General features: G+C 47.6%; 1 long non-coding RNA gene across 1 annotated transcript in view; it reads right to left on the bottom strand.

The window, feature by feature from the left end:
* The window catches only part of LOC102164147 (uncharacterized), a 119975-nt gene that overhangs the window by 102156 nt on the left and 1666 nt on the right, over positions 1 to 16153 (bottom strand). The gene's annotated exons all lie outside the window — the stretch shown is intronic.

Raw genomic sequence — 16153 nt, 5'->3', positions numbered from 1 at the left:
CTATGGCTGCTTAGCTCGGCTTTTTCTCCTTCTCCGTGTCAATGCACGTTAAATAAAGTATAAATCCTGTTGGTTTTCAGGGTAAAGCTAACAGTAAGAGAAAGGAGATAATCTTCATTGGTCCAGGGACAGAACATAACCTGATGAGCGCTATGGAAAACAGTACGGAGATTGCTCAAAAAAAACCTAAAAATAGAATTATCATTTGATCCAGCAATCCCACTCCTGGGCATCTACCTATCCAGAGAAAACCATGACTGGAAAAGATACACGTACCCCAAAATGTTCACTGCAGCACTCTAAAACATGGAAGCAACCTAAATGTCCATCCACAGAGGAGTGGATAAAGAAGAGATGGTACATATACACAATGGAATATTACTCAGCCACAAAAAGGAATGAAATAAAGGCATTTGCAGCAACATGGATGGACCCAGAGATTATCATGCTAAGTGAAGTCGGTCAAACAGTGAAACACAGATGTCACACGTTATCACTTATAGGTGGAATCTACAAAAAGGATGCAACGAACTTCTTTGCAGAACAGAAACTGATTCACAGCCTTTGAAGAAACGTATAGTTACCAAGGGGGACAGGTTGGCAGGGGAGGGATGGGCTGGGGGGTTTGAGATGGAAATGGTATAAAACTGGGTTGTGAGAATGGTTGTACAGCTATAAATATAATAAAATTCACTGAATTAACCAAAAAAAAACAAAAACAAAACAAAAAAAAAAGAACATAACCCGATATGGGGCACTTACACTGCCAAGCATCCTTTCCTCCCAGCCAGTCTGGGCTCCACACTACCAAGGCCAGAGGTTCAGCTCACCTGCTCCTCTCGACTGGTTTCCACACTCCCCACAGGTTGAAATGTCCCCCACGCTCCTCTCTCTGCTCCTCATCGTCTAGGCCTTAGTTCAAGGCATCGTGGGTGTTTCTCTGACGCGGCCCCCCTCCTACGCCTTTGGGGCCTCTCGGGTGTGGATAACACCCCCCTGCCTGGACCCAGCTCCAGAAGGCCCAGCCACCTGACCCCTCCTTTGACCTTGAGGACCACTGCTGGCTGTCGGGATCAAACACAGCCTCCGCTGTCCCCACCAACAGCGGATGCGCCCAGAGGACTGGCCAGGGCTGTGGCTCATTCCCGCTTCATAATACGTGATTGACATGTAACTTTTTTCACAACTTGAAAAGCAGAGGCATTGTCCAGGACATGGTCTTTTTTTTTGTTTTGTTTTTCTTTTCTTTTCTTTTTTTTCAGGGCTGCACCTGCAGCATATGGAGGTTCCCAGGCCAGGGGTGGAATTGGAGCTGCAGCTGCCGGCCTCCACCACAGTCACAACAACACAGGATCCGAGCCGCGTCTGTGACCTACACCACAGCTCACAGCAACACCGGATCCTTAACCCACTGAGCGAGGTCAGGGATCAAAATCACATCCTCATGGATACTAGTCTGATTCTTAACCCACTGAGGCACAACCCGAACTCTCAAGGTCCTTCTTTTTGTGTTAAGTGTGTGTGTGTGTTAGGCCATACCCAGGTTACATGGAAGTTCCTGGGCCAGGAATCTGAGTCACTGTGACCTATGCCACAGCTGCAGCAAGGCCGGATCCTTAACCCACTGTGCCCAGCTAGGGATGGAACTCACTTAGCCACAGAGACAATGCCAGATCCTTAACGTGCTGCACCACAGCAGGAAGTCCACGTGGTCCCAGTTTTGATGGCTTTAATCAAAGCACAACACACTTAACTCATAGCTGCATATGCCATTCATAACTCTTTTTTTTTTTTTTTGTCTTTTTAGGGCCGCACCCACATATGGAGGTTCCCAGGCTAGGGATCGAATTGAAACTGCAGCCACCGGCCTATGCCACAGCCACAGCAACGTGAGATCCAAGCCGGGTATGTGACCTACACCACAGCTCACAGCAAAGCCGAATCCTTCACCCACTGAGCGAGGCCAGGGATCGAACCCGAAACCTCATGGTTCCTAGTCGGATTTGTTAACCACTGAGCCATGATGGGAACTCCACAATTCATAACTCTTGTGATAATTCCTCTATCAGCTTATTCTTCTCTTATTCACACAATCCCCCCTCCCCCACCCCTGGCCTTTGGCTTCGTGTTTGTGATAGGCCAACAATTCATATTTTTCAGGCCAAGGTAGTATTTTTTAAAACAACTCAAGAGGAATTCCCGCTGTGGCACTGCGGGATGGGTAGCATCTCTGCAGCACCAGGATGCAGGATCAATCCCTGGCCCGGCACAGTGGGTTAAAGGATCTGGCATTGCCACAGCTGTGGCACAGATCACAACTGTGGCTCAGATCTGATCCCTGCCCTGGGAACTCCATACGGTGTGGGGTAGACCAAAAAAAAAAAAGAAAGAAAAAAAAGAAAAGAAAAGAAAAGAAAAAAGAAAATCACTCAAGAGTCAGCTCCACACCTCTAGAATTTCTTTTAGCTCTTAGATTCTACAAGCCCAGGAAATACACACATGGAGATTGCTAGGAAGGAGCGACTCTTTTTTTGTTGGGCCGCCACAAATGAGAAATAAAAGAGCCCATGGGAAAAGACTGGTTCTGGAAGGCTCAGAAGAACTCTTAGAGAATCTGCTAAATAATATTTTTGTCTGCTGTTTGTAAATGTGACTCGCTTTGAAACCATCTGTCATGCAGTCCTTTGGAGAGAGCTGAGAAGTATTTAAATCTGTGAAAATGAGTATATTTTGGTATATACCAAAGCAGTGTTTTAATGGGCCCCTGCTGCACGTCGTCCAGAGCATTCTTTGAAATGTGATTTTATCCAATTGTCAAGTAACATTTAAAATGGAATTCAAAGAAGGGACACAGCAATGAATGGGGGGGGCTGTGGAATGAGGGGAGAGGCGGCGGCAATGCAGGTGGGAGAGCCTCGTTTCTTCAGGGATCTGGTGTAAAATTGGAATTTTTGCTGTTTTTTTCTTTCCCTTTAGGGAAGCAGCCTTCCCCGGGCCGGGGGAGGACCAGGGCCAGCTGCTCCTCAGTTCCTAGTAAGGGGCTAGCTTTGGGCCGCCAGCTTTGGGCCGCCAGCTTTGGGCCTGCTGACAGCGCAGCACTTCAACCTTCATAACATTTCTCTTTTCACTGCTGCCCTGGTCCCTAGGGGTAACATCCCAACTTAACCGTGCCTAAGATGTCTAAACTACTGGCAGCAAAAGCAGGTGTGGCAGCAAAAAATTGAAAACCAGAGTTCCCATTGTGGCTCAGTGGTTAACAAATCTGACTAGGAACCATGAGGTTGCGGGTTCGGTCCCTGCCCTTGCTCAGTGGGTTAAGGGTCTGGGGTTGCTGGGAGCTGTGGTGTAGGTCGTAGATGCGGCTCGGATCCCACGTTGCCGTGGCTGTGGCGAAGGTCGGCGGCTGTAGCTCTGATTGGACCCCTAGCCTAGGAGCCTCCATATGCTGTGGGAAGTGGCCCTAGAAAAGGCAAAAAGACACACACGAAAAAAAAAAAAAAAAAAGAAAACCATCAAAAAGGCTTCTTTACGTTGAGTGGAGAAGGTAGGTAGAAAGAAGTACTCCTTTCTCTGAACACCTGGAAGACTCATTACAGCTCTTTCACACATGCCATTGTGGGTCATCAATTGTCACTTAGGGGACATGTCCTGTTTGCCCAGTAAAACTGTACATTTTTTGAGGGCCAGGATCTTGTCTAGGGCCCGCGTGAGTGTCAGGGCTGGAAGGAAGTCCAGAGCCCAACTCTCGGAGATGAGAAAATGGGAGCCAGGGAGTTCCCGTCGTGGCGCAGTGGTTAACGAATCCGACTAGGAACCATGAGGTTGCGGGTTCGGTCCCTGCCCTTGCTCAGTGGGTTAACGATCCGGCGTTGCGGTGAGCTGTGGTGTAGGTTGCAGACGCGGCTCGGATCCCGTGTTGCTGTGGCTCTGGCGTAGGCCGGTGGCTACAGCTCCGATTCAACCCCTAGCCTGGGAACCTCCATATGCCGCAGGAGCGGCCCAAGAAATAGCAACAACAACAACAACAACAACAAGACAAAAAGACAAAAAAAAAAAAAAAAGAAAAAGAAAATGGGAGCCAAAGAAAGTGGTAAGTGGCAAAGTTAGGACGCACCAGAGGCCTTCAGATTCCTAGCCCAGCAGCTTCTTGCTACGCCATTCTCCATGATCTGCCAAATATAGACCCAGAGGGCAACAAACTAGAACTTTCGCTTCTAATACCCGGACACGATCCATGATAAAGAACGTCTGTTAACACCCAAAGAATTGGAAACCGGTACTTAAATACATGGGCACCCATGTTCACAGCAGAGAATGAATGAACGAACAAATCTGCAGCACATACACACAATGGATATCTTTATAACAGTTTCTTTACACATCTCCTTGGCTATTTCCTTAGGATAAATTCCTGGGCATGTAAAAAAAAATGGAAATAACCCAAGTGTCCATCAACTAATAAATGGATACTTAAAATGGGTATAATCATACAATGGAATATTATATATTATCCAGCCATAAAAGGAAAAACGGACTGATGCATGCCACGATATGCTTGAACCTCAAAAACATTATGCTAAATGAAGTGAGCCAGGCACAAAAGAACAAATATTGTATGATCCCACTTATACAAAGTGTCCAGCCTAGGCAAATTGATAAAGAGGAAGTAGATTAGAGGTTACCAGGAGCTGGAAGGAGGGGAAAATGAAGAGTTACTGCTTACTGGGTAAAGAGTTTCTATTTGGGGTGATGAAAAGGGTTGGACTTAATCGGATGTGGTAGTTGTATACAATATTGTGAATGCATCAAATGCTATTCCATTGCTCATTTCAGAATGGGTAATTTCATGTTATGTGAGTTCCAAGTCAATTAAAAAAAAGAAGGATGTCAGGATCTTAGCTCAGAGGTCTCGGCAGGGGCTGACCATCGGCTGCCTCAGCAGCCCGCAGGGTCTTGCTAAGATGCTCATAGTGTCGAATGGCAAGGCTGCTGGTGAAAAGCAGGGCTTGACTATCAGAATCGGGCGTAGGAGTTCCCGCTGTGGCACAACGGGATCAGCAGCATGTCTGGAGAGCTGGGATGCAGGTCTGAGCCCTGGCCCGGCACAGTGGGTTAAGGACCCTATGTTGCCGCAGCTGCAGCATAGGTCAAAACTGCGGCTCAGATCTGATCCCTGGCCCAGGACCTCCATATCTGTGGGGTGGCCAAAAAAGAAAAAAAAAAAAAATTTGGCCTGATTCTCAGCTCTGCCATGGAACAACTAGGTGCCCTTGGGCAAATGAGTTAATCTCCCTGAGCCTCAGTTTTCTCATCTGTGAAATGGGATTCAGAACCTACCTCATGGAGTTGCCACAAAGATTAAATAACACATAGCAGGTGCTCAACAGGTGGTAAATAGTATTTTTAGGGAAGGTGTATAGATGAGAACTCAATAGGCAGTAGCTGTTAGCTGGGCTAGGGCGGCGACCGCCCACATCAGCCCGAAAGAAGCAGCAAAGGAGCCAGACGAGTTCTGGGCCTTCAATGCAACCCCTAACAGTGTTCAGCTCAGAGGATGTGACTGGCGCACTCGAGTATCTTTAAGTAGTTTGACAGCCAGGTACCCGGGTCCTCCCGCTTGTGAAGGATGGGCCCTGCTCAACACAACTCGGAACTTGTACTCTCGACTTTCCTCCTTCGTTTCCAACCAAGTTCTGCACTTAGGTAGTTTCTACCTTGTTTTCCATTTTCAGCTCAGTCCTCAGTAGCTGGGAATACCACCAGTGCAGCCCTGGGATGCGGGTGTCTATACAGCAGTCACTTCCTCATCTTTTTCTCTTTTTTGGGCTGCACCCATCACAGGCAGAAGTCCCTGGGGCCAGGGATCGAACCTATGTCATGTCACAGCAGTGACCCAAGCCGCAGCAGTGATTTGACTTGCTGAGCCACCAGAGAACTCCTTATTCTGCAGGCTCTCATCTCCCTCCAGGACTTGGTTCATTTACTCTTCCAGCTTGTCTAGCTTCTGAGCATCCTGGGCAGGCCTTGCCTGGATAATCTGTCACCATATTCTAATCATCCATCGGCCACATCCTTGCCTACCTGAGAACCCCGAGGTGTTAGATGTCAAGAGTGGCTGCTGGGTAAATGCTTAAGAATAATGCAAGAAGAAAGAAGACTTTCGTTTCAGTGAGCTGAGATATAATGAACTAACAGCCAGGGAGCATTAGGGAGGAAAGAAAAAAGCAAATAAGAAAAATGAGAGGAGTTCCCATCATGGCTCAGGGGAAACGAATCCGACTAAGAACCATGAGGTTGTGGCTTCAACCCCTGGCCTTGCTCGGTGGGTTAAGGATCCGGCGTTGCTGTGAGCTGTGCTGTAGGTTGCAGATGTGGCTTGGGTCCCATGTTGCTGTGGCTGTGGTGTAGGCCGGCAGCTGTGGCTCCAATGGGACCCTTAGCCTGGGAACCTCCATATGCCGCAGGTGTGGCCCTAAAAAGCAAAAAAAAAAAAAAAAAAAAAAAAGAAAGAAAGAAAAAAAAGGAAAACGAGAGATTCTCTTCGCCAGGATAGTGATGCTCATTTTAAAAATATGTTTATAAGGGAGCTCCCTGGTGGTCTAGAGGTTAGGATTCGGAACTTTCACCACTGCAGCCCAGGTTCAACCCCTGGTCTGGGAATTGAGATCCCATATCAAGCTGCTGCACGCCAGAACCAAAAACAAAAAAAAAAAAGGGAAGGAGGGGTGGAGTAAATTAGGAGTTTGGGATTAGCAGATACACACTATTATATATAAAATAGATAACCAACAAGGACCTACTTATAGCATAGGGAACTATATTCAATATCTTGTAAGAAAGCATAATGGAAAACAATATGAAAAAGAATATATATAACTAAATCACTTTGCTGTACACCAGAAGCTAACGCAACATTGTAAATTAATTACACATCAATAAAAATATGTTTATTATTGTTGAGACTATAAAATTCACACATATTTACTGTAAAGCCTCCAAATTTTATTTATTTATTTATTCTTTTTTTTTTTTTTTTTGTCTTTTTGCCATTTCTTGGGCTGCTCCCGCGGCATATGGAGGTTCCCAGGCTAGGGGTCGAATCAGAGCTGTAGTCAGTGGCATATACCAGAGCCACAGCAACTTGGGATCTGAGCCACATCTGCAAGCTACACCACAGCTCATGGCAATGCCTGGATCCTTAACCCACTGAGCGAGGCCAAGGATTGAACCCGCAACCTCATGGTTCCTACTCGGATTCGTTAACCACTGAGCCACAATGGGAACTCCTAAAGCCTCCAAATTTTATACACACACACACACATACACACACACACCCTGACCTTTACATTGAAAAAAATTATAGTTGTGGTTTGTAGTATCCCCCCTTTTGTATGACACATAAAGTGCATAGATTTGAAATGTATAGCCTGATGAGTTTTTACATATGTACACATTCATGTGACTCCCACGTGGATCAAGATATAGAACATTCTAGCTGCCCCAGAAGTTTTTCGTGAATTCCTTCATTCATATTAACTAAAATATTGCATAACCCCAGCAAATTTTAAAAAGCATATCATTTGTACGCATCTCTTAAAGGTAGACAACCTGGAGTTCCTGTCATGGCTCAGTGGTTAGCGAATCCGACTAGGAACCATGAGGTTGCGGGTTCGAAGGTTCGATCCCTGGCCTCACTCAGTGGGTTAAGGATCCAGCATTGCCGTGAGCTGTGGTGTAGGTCGCAGACACAGCTCAGATCTGGTGTTGCTGAGGCTGTGGTGTAGGCCAACGGCTACAGCTCTGATTGGACCCCTAGCCTGGGACCCTCCATATGCCACAGGTGCGGCCCTAAAAAAAAAAGACAAAAAGACAAAAAAAAAAAAAAAAAAGGTAGACAACCTGACAGGACTCTACACTTCAAAGGATATAAAGTTACGAGTTAGAATTTGAGACGACTTATGAAAATAAATTTTTGATACTTTTTTTGGGGGGGGGGTACACCCATGGCATGTGGAAGTTCCTGGGCCGAGGATCAAACCTGTGCCACAGCACTGACCCAAGCCACAGCAGTGACAATGGCAGATCCTTAACCGCTAGGCCACCAGGGAACTCCCCATTTTTAGCTGCCTCCTTACCTTGACCCTGTGAAGCTGAAGGAAGGAAGGCAGGGTTCTCTTGGAGGCGGTGGAAGTGGAGAAGCAGGGAAAAGCCTCTTTCTCATCTCTTCTAACTTGTGTGCATCTCTCTCTCTCTCTCTCACCAAGCCCCATGCATGCTGGACCCGGCAGTGTGCACTCAGAGATTAAGAAAACGGTGGTTAGAATTCTCGCAAGTCAGTCCGGGTAAGGGAAGCTTGCACCTGTCAGCAGAGAGGGACAAGGGAAAGGCCGAGCCCCCGTGCCGTGGGTAGAGCCTGGATTCAGTGTCTGTCCAGGTTTAATGGTTTCCTTGCTCATTTGAATGCGTTATTGTTCTAGCAGCAGCCAGAGCAGCCGTTTCCAGACATGACCCATCACTGGTTAGAAAATGACAAATGTCAAACTATGTCTGACCCTGACGCTCTTGAGCTCTTTTTATCTGTGGTATCTCTTTGGAATAAAAATGCCTACTCCCCGCTGGGTCTTCTTAAAAATGCACATTGTCTCATCACATAAAAGCAGGGATGGCGATGCTAGGGAAAAAGTAGAAGAAAAAAAAGAGGAGGAGGAGATGGAGAAGAAAAGGAAAGAAAAGACAAGAAAAGGAAAGAAAAGACAAGAAAAGAAAAGAAGAGAAAAGAAAAGAAAAGGAATTCACTCAGACTTCTCAGGTTTGATGTGCAAGTCCAGAAACCTGTTGGGCCAAACTGGCCCTTCATTAAGAACTTCCTTATATCCCTTTAAAACATTCGGTCCCAGAGTTCCCTTGTGGCCCAGTGGTTTAAGGACCTGGTGTTGTCACTGCAGCGGCTTGGGTCACTGCTGTGGCACAGGTTTAATCCCTGGCCCAGGAACTTCCATGCACCGCAGCTGAGGTCAAATAAAATAAAATAAAACATTCTGTCCTATTTTTTTTTTCTTTTTGGCCACAGCCAAGGCAAGTGGAAGTTCCCAGATGAGGGACTGAATCCCATCTGCAGCTGCAACCTAAGACACAGCTGCAGCAACACCACATCTTTAACCCACTGCACTGGCCTGGGGATTGAACCCATATCTCCCATAGTGACCCAAGCTGCTGTAGAGACAACACCGGATTCTTAACCCAATGCACCAGAGGGGGAACTCCAAGATCCAAATCCTTAAACCACTGTGGGGCCAGGGACTGAACACCCAACAAAGCAGCAACCTGAGGAGTTCTCTTCGTGGCTCAGCGGTTAACGAACCCAACTAGGATCCATGAGGATGCGGGTTTGGTCCCTGGCCTCCCTCAGCAGGTTAAGGATCCGGCATCGCCATGAGCTGTGGTGTAGGTCGCAGACGCGGCTCGGATCCTACATTGCTGTGGCTGTGGCGTAGGCTGGCAGCTACAGCTCCGATTCAACCCCTAGCCTGGAAACCTCCATATGCCGAGGGTGCAGCCCTAAAAAGACGAAAGACAAAAGACAAAAAAAAAAAAAAAAAAAAAAAGCAGCAACCTGAGGCACTTCAGTGAGAACACTGAATCCTTAACCCGCTGAGCCACACGGGAACTCCTGTCCCTTTCTAACTGGACCCTGGTTTTGTGGTTCCGTGTTCTGATCTTCAGGGAAGACTAACAGTTTTCAGAATGTCTGGGGCCAGCACCAAGGAGGGTGGCCTTCAGCATCTTGGAACCCCATGAAAGTGAAGCTGCTACCTGACAACTTGTCTGTTTCTCCAAACAAGGTAGAGAATGAACGGAAAGTGCACTAGGCAGTACCACGTGTCCCTGGGTGTCCTTCACGGTCTGGAGCCACGGTGTACCTGATACCTGGGGTGGTCTCTGGTGACATCCCAAGTGGAAGCCGCAAGGTTGGAAAAACACCATGACCAGGGCTGCTGTTCTAGTCAGAACCCATGTTCTGCCTGTGACGGTCTTTCACCGGCTTGAAATTTCAAACAGAAAAGGAAAGGTCAAGTTTGAGGTGGATGGACTCGACACATGCCAAGGTCCCTTCCAGATCTCACACTCTAGCAGCCTCTGCTCAGACAATGCTGGCTCTCCTGCCTCCACACCATCTTTTTGCCTGTTCGATTCTCTTATCAGCTAGGTGGGATGTGGAAAGGTAACATGAACAATTTGGAAAAATAAATGTTCCGGAAGCGCCTCCACAATCTAAATGCCAGCCACAAAGTATTGTATGTACTCAAAACGATATGAAGAAGTAATTTTCCTTCCGTGAACGAACCATTTATGTCCAGTGGGTAAATTAGAGAAGGAACGCTCTCCCAATTACATTGAAATACACATTTTCTATCTAAAGCTGTAGGTCAAACCATGGGCAACAAGCTAGAATAATGAATATCTATGGCAACCGTTTTGCCATCACATGGAAGTGGGCGTTTGTTTCAATAATTAGAGATCCTCCTTATAAACCAGACCATACAAAAGAGCTTAGGTGTGCAGAAGACTAATCAGATCTCTTCCTTTGGTTTTTATTCTCCTTGTAAGGAGGAGACATGAGTCGTGATTTTTACAAACGCTACATACATCATGGAGCCTTTTGCCCCAGTAATAAAGTATGAGAAAATATCAATACCCAGTATGTGATCATTGCATACAAAGGCCCATGTTCCTCTTTGGGTCTCAGTTATCTCATCAAGACCATGCAGATAATGAAAAACACCTTCCCCGTGTGCGGGAGCCATTCGGTACGAAAGTAACTCCGAGCCTTCTCTGTTCTACAACTTGCATGAATCTATGCTACTTATGGACCAAGACGGATGTAATTCATGTATCCCCATACAACATTATTAGACCAATTTATTAGCATGCTAAATAGCATTCGACCCTGGCAGGGCTGGGTCTGAGCAAATTGTGAAGGAGATGGAATTGATGAGAATCACAGTAACATTAGTATTAGCTACTATTGATTGAGCCCCAATGTTTAGGCTCCAGTTTAATTCATAAATAGATTTCCAAAGCCTAAAAGAGTGCTGACCTTCAAGCAATACTTGTCGAATGAAGGAATGAGCGGATGAAGGCTTTGTGCCAGGCACTATGGTAAGTGCTTTCTGCTTACTTCAGTGTAAGTGTATTTTTTCTCCTCCGTGCCTGGGGCTGGCGGCACAAAAAGGAATTCGACGTGCTCCAGGCTAAGAGGAATGCTTTTCGTATTTTTTTCCCCTCTTGGAATCTTCATGGTATAGGCATGGTATAGGGAAAAGCAAGGCTCAGAGAGGGTAAGTTACTTATCTAAGGACACACAGACAGGAAATAGAGCCAGGATTCAACTCAAGGTCTGCCTGACCCTAGAGCCTAGCCTCTTTTCCTGGGAAACACTGCCTTTCTTCTGTCTTTTATTTATTTGCTGCTCTTCATGCAGAATCCCCGGATAAGGAAACGTTAGGACTTCATCCTTTGAGTGAGAAGATGCCAGTGGCCTAACTTTCTTTTTTTGTCTTTTTAGAGCCACATCCGCAGCATATGGAGGTTCCCAGGCTAGGCGTCGAATCAGAGCTGCAGCTGCCGGCCTACACCACAGCCACAGCCACACAGGATCCGAGCTGCGTCTACGACCTACACCACAGCTCACGGCAACACCAGATCCTTAACCCACTGAGTGAGGCCAGGGATCGAACCTGTGTCCTCATGGATCCTAGTCGGTTTGTTTCCCCTGAGGCATGACGGGAACTCCCTAACTTGCCTTTTTCCATATCGTGCCTCATTTCCTCACTTCATTCATTCGAATGTGGTACTGGCATCTTTTCTCTCTCTGCTCATGAGCTTCAGTGTTGATAGGCTTAGGATGGCACTGCGCTCTCAGGGTAACGTGCCCTCATTCTCCAGCACCCTGTTTCATGACAGTCTCCCAGATGAACCTGTACTGGGTCAAGATGGTGTCTTCACTGGCTTCCACTGGCCTCATTCACCCCCACTCCTCTCTGCCTGGTGGTTCTGCCCCATCCTTCATGGCCCAAGGCAGTCCTACCTTCTCCACGTCTCTCCCCATCAGCCTTGCCCTGTCTTCGAAGTTCTCCTGGACCTATTTTGGGCTTGGGCCATGGTGAGAAGTGGCTGTGTCATTGACCTTGGACTCAGAGGGCCTCAATTTAAGACTGTGAACCAGTTTCCTTACCCATAAATTATGGAAAATAATACATCCTTCACAGATAATACATGTGGAAGCAACTCCTAAACTCTGCAGCACCAAACGAATGTGTTATTAGTGTGAGCTTGTCTTCCCGTGCAAGACTTTTTTTTTACCAAAGGGTGTGACACTTAGAAATCATGCTTTTGGAAGACTGATTTGGTGACAGTCCCTGAGGGGCTGGATAGAGAGAGAGAAGTTGGAGGCCTGAAGATCTCTTAGGCGTTGGCTCTCCAGTCCAGGCCAGAGGTGATGGAACTGGGACAAGGGCTGATGGCCACTGAATAGAAAGGAAGCCTCTGTCCAGGCTGTTAATGAAGAGACAGGAAGTATGGCAACTACGGCCCTGGGTAAAAGTGGACAATAACTGGCACAGACTGGAGAGTGTGGTGGCCAAACACCCGGAGTCGGTGATTAAAGCCGTAACACAGGTGAGCTCTCTGAGAAAGAGAGGGAAAAGCAACGCAAACTTTAGGCACCAGAAAAAGAATTACTTTTTTTTTTTCTTTGCCTCTTCTAGGGCCGCACCTGCGGCACATGGAGGTTCCCAGGCTAGGGGTCGCAGCGGAGCTGTAGCCGCCGGCCTACACCTCAGCCACAGCAACACGGGATCCGAGCCGCGTCTGCCACCTACACCACAGCTCAAGGCAACACCGGATCCTCAACCCACTGAGCGAAGCCAGGGATCGAACCTGCAACCTCATGGTTCCTAGTCGGAGTCATTAACCACTGCACCACGACGGGAACTCTGAGAAAAAGAATTCCTAAGGGAGATAAGGGATAAGGAGATAGGAACAGACCACGCACATCAACCGCTTCAAAGGGGCTGATCCTTCGATTACTGGTACTTCTGGAAATTTCCAGAGGGACCAAGAGGAGAGTGGCAGCTGTGAAACAAAGAGCTCATTGCCATGCATGCCCCTTGGGTTATCTTTGCCCATGTCTTTCTCTAGGGAGATATGGATCCTTCCTCCCTCAAGCACGGTGCCAGCTCCTCAAAGGCCTCTGGCCTTTCAGGTTCCAGAGCCTTCGCAGAAGCAACTTTTGTATATCGTAAGTTGTCAGAAGACCCTACTTGCTTGGTTGCTTGAAAAGGAGAGGTGTGGGGCCAGGGGGGGAAGTCACTTTGTGATATGTAGGCTGAAGACAGGCTGAGTTCATCCTATAACCTTTTCAGAGCTCTGAAGCCGTCACTAAGATATACACATCAGATTTCAGATAATATTGAATGTCTCCCCCCCCCCACCTCCGGGAAACTGCCCATCCGGTGAACCTGTATCCTCGCAGGCAAGAGGCATTCAAATAAAAATAAAGCTAAAAAGAGCGTTTGGAGGCTGGGGGATGAGGAATCCTCAGAGAAATCATGGTCTCTGCTAAGTGTGGTGGTCATTCTGCTCTGGAGGCCTAGAAGCAGGAGCGGTTGGCTCTGCTCGGGGGAGTCCAGGAAGGTTTTCCAGAAGAGGTGATAGGTCAGCTGAGTTTTGATGGATGAACGTGAAGCACTTGTCCAAGGAACAGAGGGGAATGGGAAGATAGTCCTAGTGGGGGCAGAGTAAGGGTGTGGACAGGATGGAGAACGATGAGGCGTTCCGGTGGGCAAAGCACAAGATACAGGGTTGGGAAGGGCCAGTAAGAAAGACAGCAACATAGGAGTTCCCGCTGTGGGTCCTGGCGCAGCGGAAACGAATCCAACGAGGAACCATGAGGTTGAGGGTTCAATCCCTGGCCTCACTCAGTGGGTTAAGGATCCGGCATTGCCGTAAGCTGTGCTGTAGTTTGCAGGCACGGCTTGGATCTGGCGTTGCTGTGGCTGTGGTGTAGGCCGGCAGCTACAGCTCCGATTGGACCCCTAGCCTGGGCATCTCCATATGCTGCGGGTGCGGCCCTAAAAAAAAAAAAAAAAAAAAAAAAAAAAGATAGCAACAGAGACTATGGCCTGGCAGCAAAGATCCAGAGCTCCTGAATGACCTGGGAATTGATCTGGAAAGCAATGGGTACCATGGGGAGAGAAGGGCAAGCTTGAGCAGGAGAGGGCTGTGGTTCAGGTGAGGTCAGAGGCTCACTCTGCTGGCTGTGGGAGGGCTGGTCTGGGGAGTGGGAGAGAGGACAGGGCTGCAAGTCAACCAGGTACCCTAGGGAGGAAGGCACAGCTTCTTTCTCATCTGCATATTCGGCAAACGAAGTAGGTCCCCAGCAAGCTGAGAGAAGGGTCTGAGAGAGGAGACCTGACTCAACTAGGTCTTGGCTTGGAGGACAGCAGCAGCGAGTACACACTGCGTTCCCTCTGCATCCACCAGCGCGTGTACCCCAGCATCAGGTGACATGCCTCACCTGGGAAAACCAACTATACCATGGGCAATCTAGGTAAGCCTTTGCCCATAGGCCTTACCCAGTACATGAAACTGCAAACTCCTCTTGGCTTGTATATCTCCCCTCCCTCTAGCGCTGAGCAGCATCTGGCACATAGTAGGTGCTCAATGAACACTTATTAATCTGAAATAGGGACACTCCTATGGGATTCAGTCAGAGGCCTGATCTTTTTCAGTCTTGGTTGAGCCACTCAAGCTCTGTGGCAATGTGGACAAGCCACAAAACTTTGGGGAGACTCAGTTTGCTTATCTATTTGATTTATTTTTTCTTGTTGGGGGGGGCCACACCTGCAGCATATGGAGGTTCCCAGGCTACAGGTCGAATAGGAGCTGCAGCAGCCGGCCTACACCACAGTCAGAGCAACGCCAGATCCGAGCCGCATCTGTGACCCACATCACAGCTCATGGCAACACCGGGGCCTTAACCCACTGAGTGGGGCCAGGGATCGAACCCGCATCCTCATGAACACTATGTTGGGTTCTTAACCTGCTGAGCCACAGTGGGAACTCCTCCATAGCTATTTTAAAAATCACTAACATTTTCTAAGAGTATGAGAGTGTACTTGGAAGCATGTTGCCAACTCTAAAGTACTGTATGGCCCAAAGTGGTATATCCATAAAATGGAATCCTATTCAGCCAGAGAAAGGAGGCGCTGTTATGTGCTACCACATGGATGGATCTTAAAAAAAAAAAAAAAACCATGATGCTAAGTGAAAGAAGCTAGGCACAAAAGGCCACCTATGACATGACTCCTTTTATATGAAATGTTCAGAATTGGCAAATCTCTAGAGGCAGAAAGCAGATTAGCGGTTGCCAAGGGCTGGGGGGAGCAGGGATTGGACTTTGCTTAATGTGCTTCCTTTTGAGATGAGGCAGATATTCTGGAACTAGATAGTGGTGATGGTTGTACACCCTTGTGAATCTACTAAGTGCCACCAAATCGTGCACATTATTTTTTTAAATATTTTAAACATTTGTTTTCTTTTCTTTTTTGGCTGCCCCGCGGCATGTGGAGTTCCCCTCACCGTACCGGGCCAGGGATCTGAACCTGTTTCAGGGCCCCAGAGACGCTGCCGAGCCCATTGCACCACAGTGGGAACTCTAAATCATACACTTTAAAATAGAAAAATTTGTGTATTTTATCACAACTTTGAAAAGCCCCCTCCCCAAGGGCTATATGAGAGTGAGGGTTAATCATCCTGAGAAGTTACTGATTCTTGCATCCTACATGCAGCTCCCAACCCATTTTTCTGGCATTCAGAGTACTTACAGAGTAAGTGCCTCCCCCCCCACCCCAGGAGCACAGAAAAGCTGGAGTGGGAGTGGGGGAGGGACGGAGGAGCCCTGGCAAAGGGAAGCGGGATGGTATTTGTTTCGTAGATTGCCAGTTGTTCACCCTGTTTTGTATTTAAATGAAAGGAGGCTTTGAAGTGGGAGCCGCCTCTGAGCAGGGCTTGGGGTTCCTGCCTGGTGCGGTAAAGTTCAGACTTGTCCAGATCCGTTTCTAGCCAGAGGTTACTGTTTTTGGTGGAAAAG

The sequence above is a fragment of the Sus scrofa genome, chromosome X (genome assembly GCF_054392235.1).
Source record: "Sus scrofa isolate SSC_HxYL_T2T_F1_AM1 chromosome X, Sscrofa_HxYL_maternal_Yorkshire_Landrace_v2.0, whole genome shotgun sequence".
Taxonomy (NCBI): Eukaryota; Metazoa; Chordata; class Mammalia; order Artiodactyla; family Suidae; genus Sus; species Sus scrofa.
Note: the sequence above shows the minus strand (reverse complement) of the source record. Positions and strands in the feature narration are given on the sequence as shown.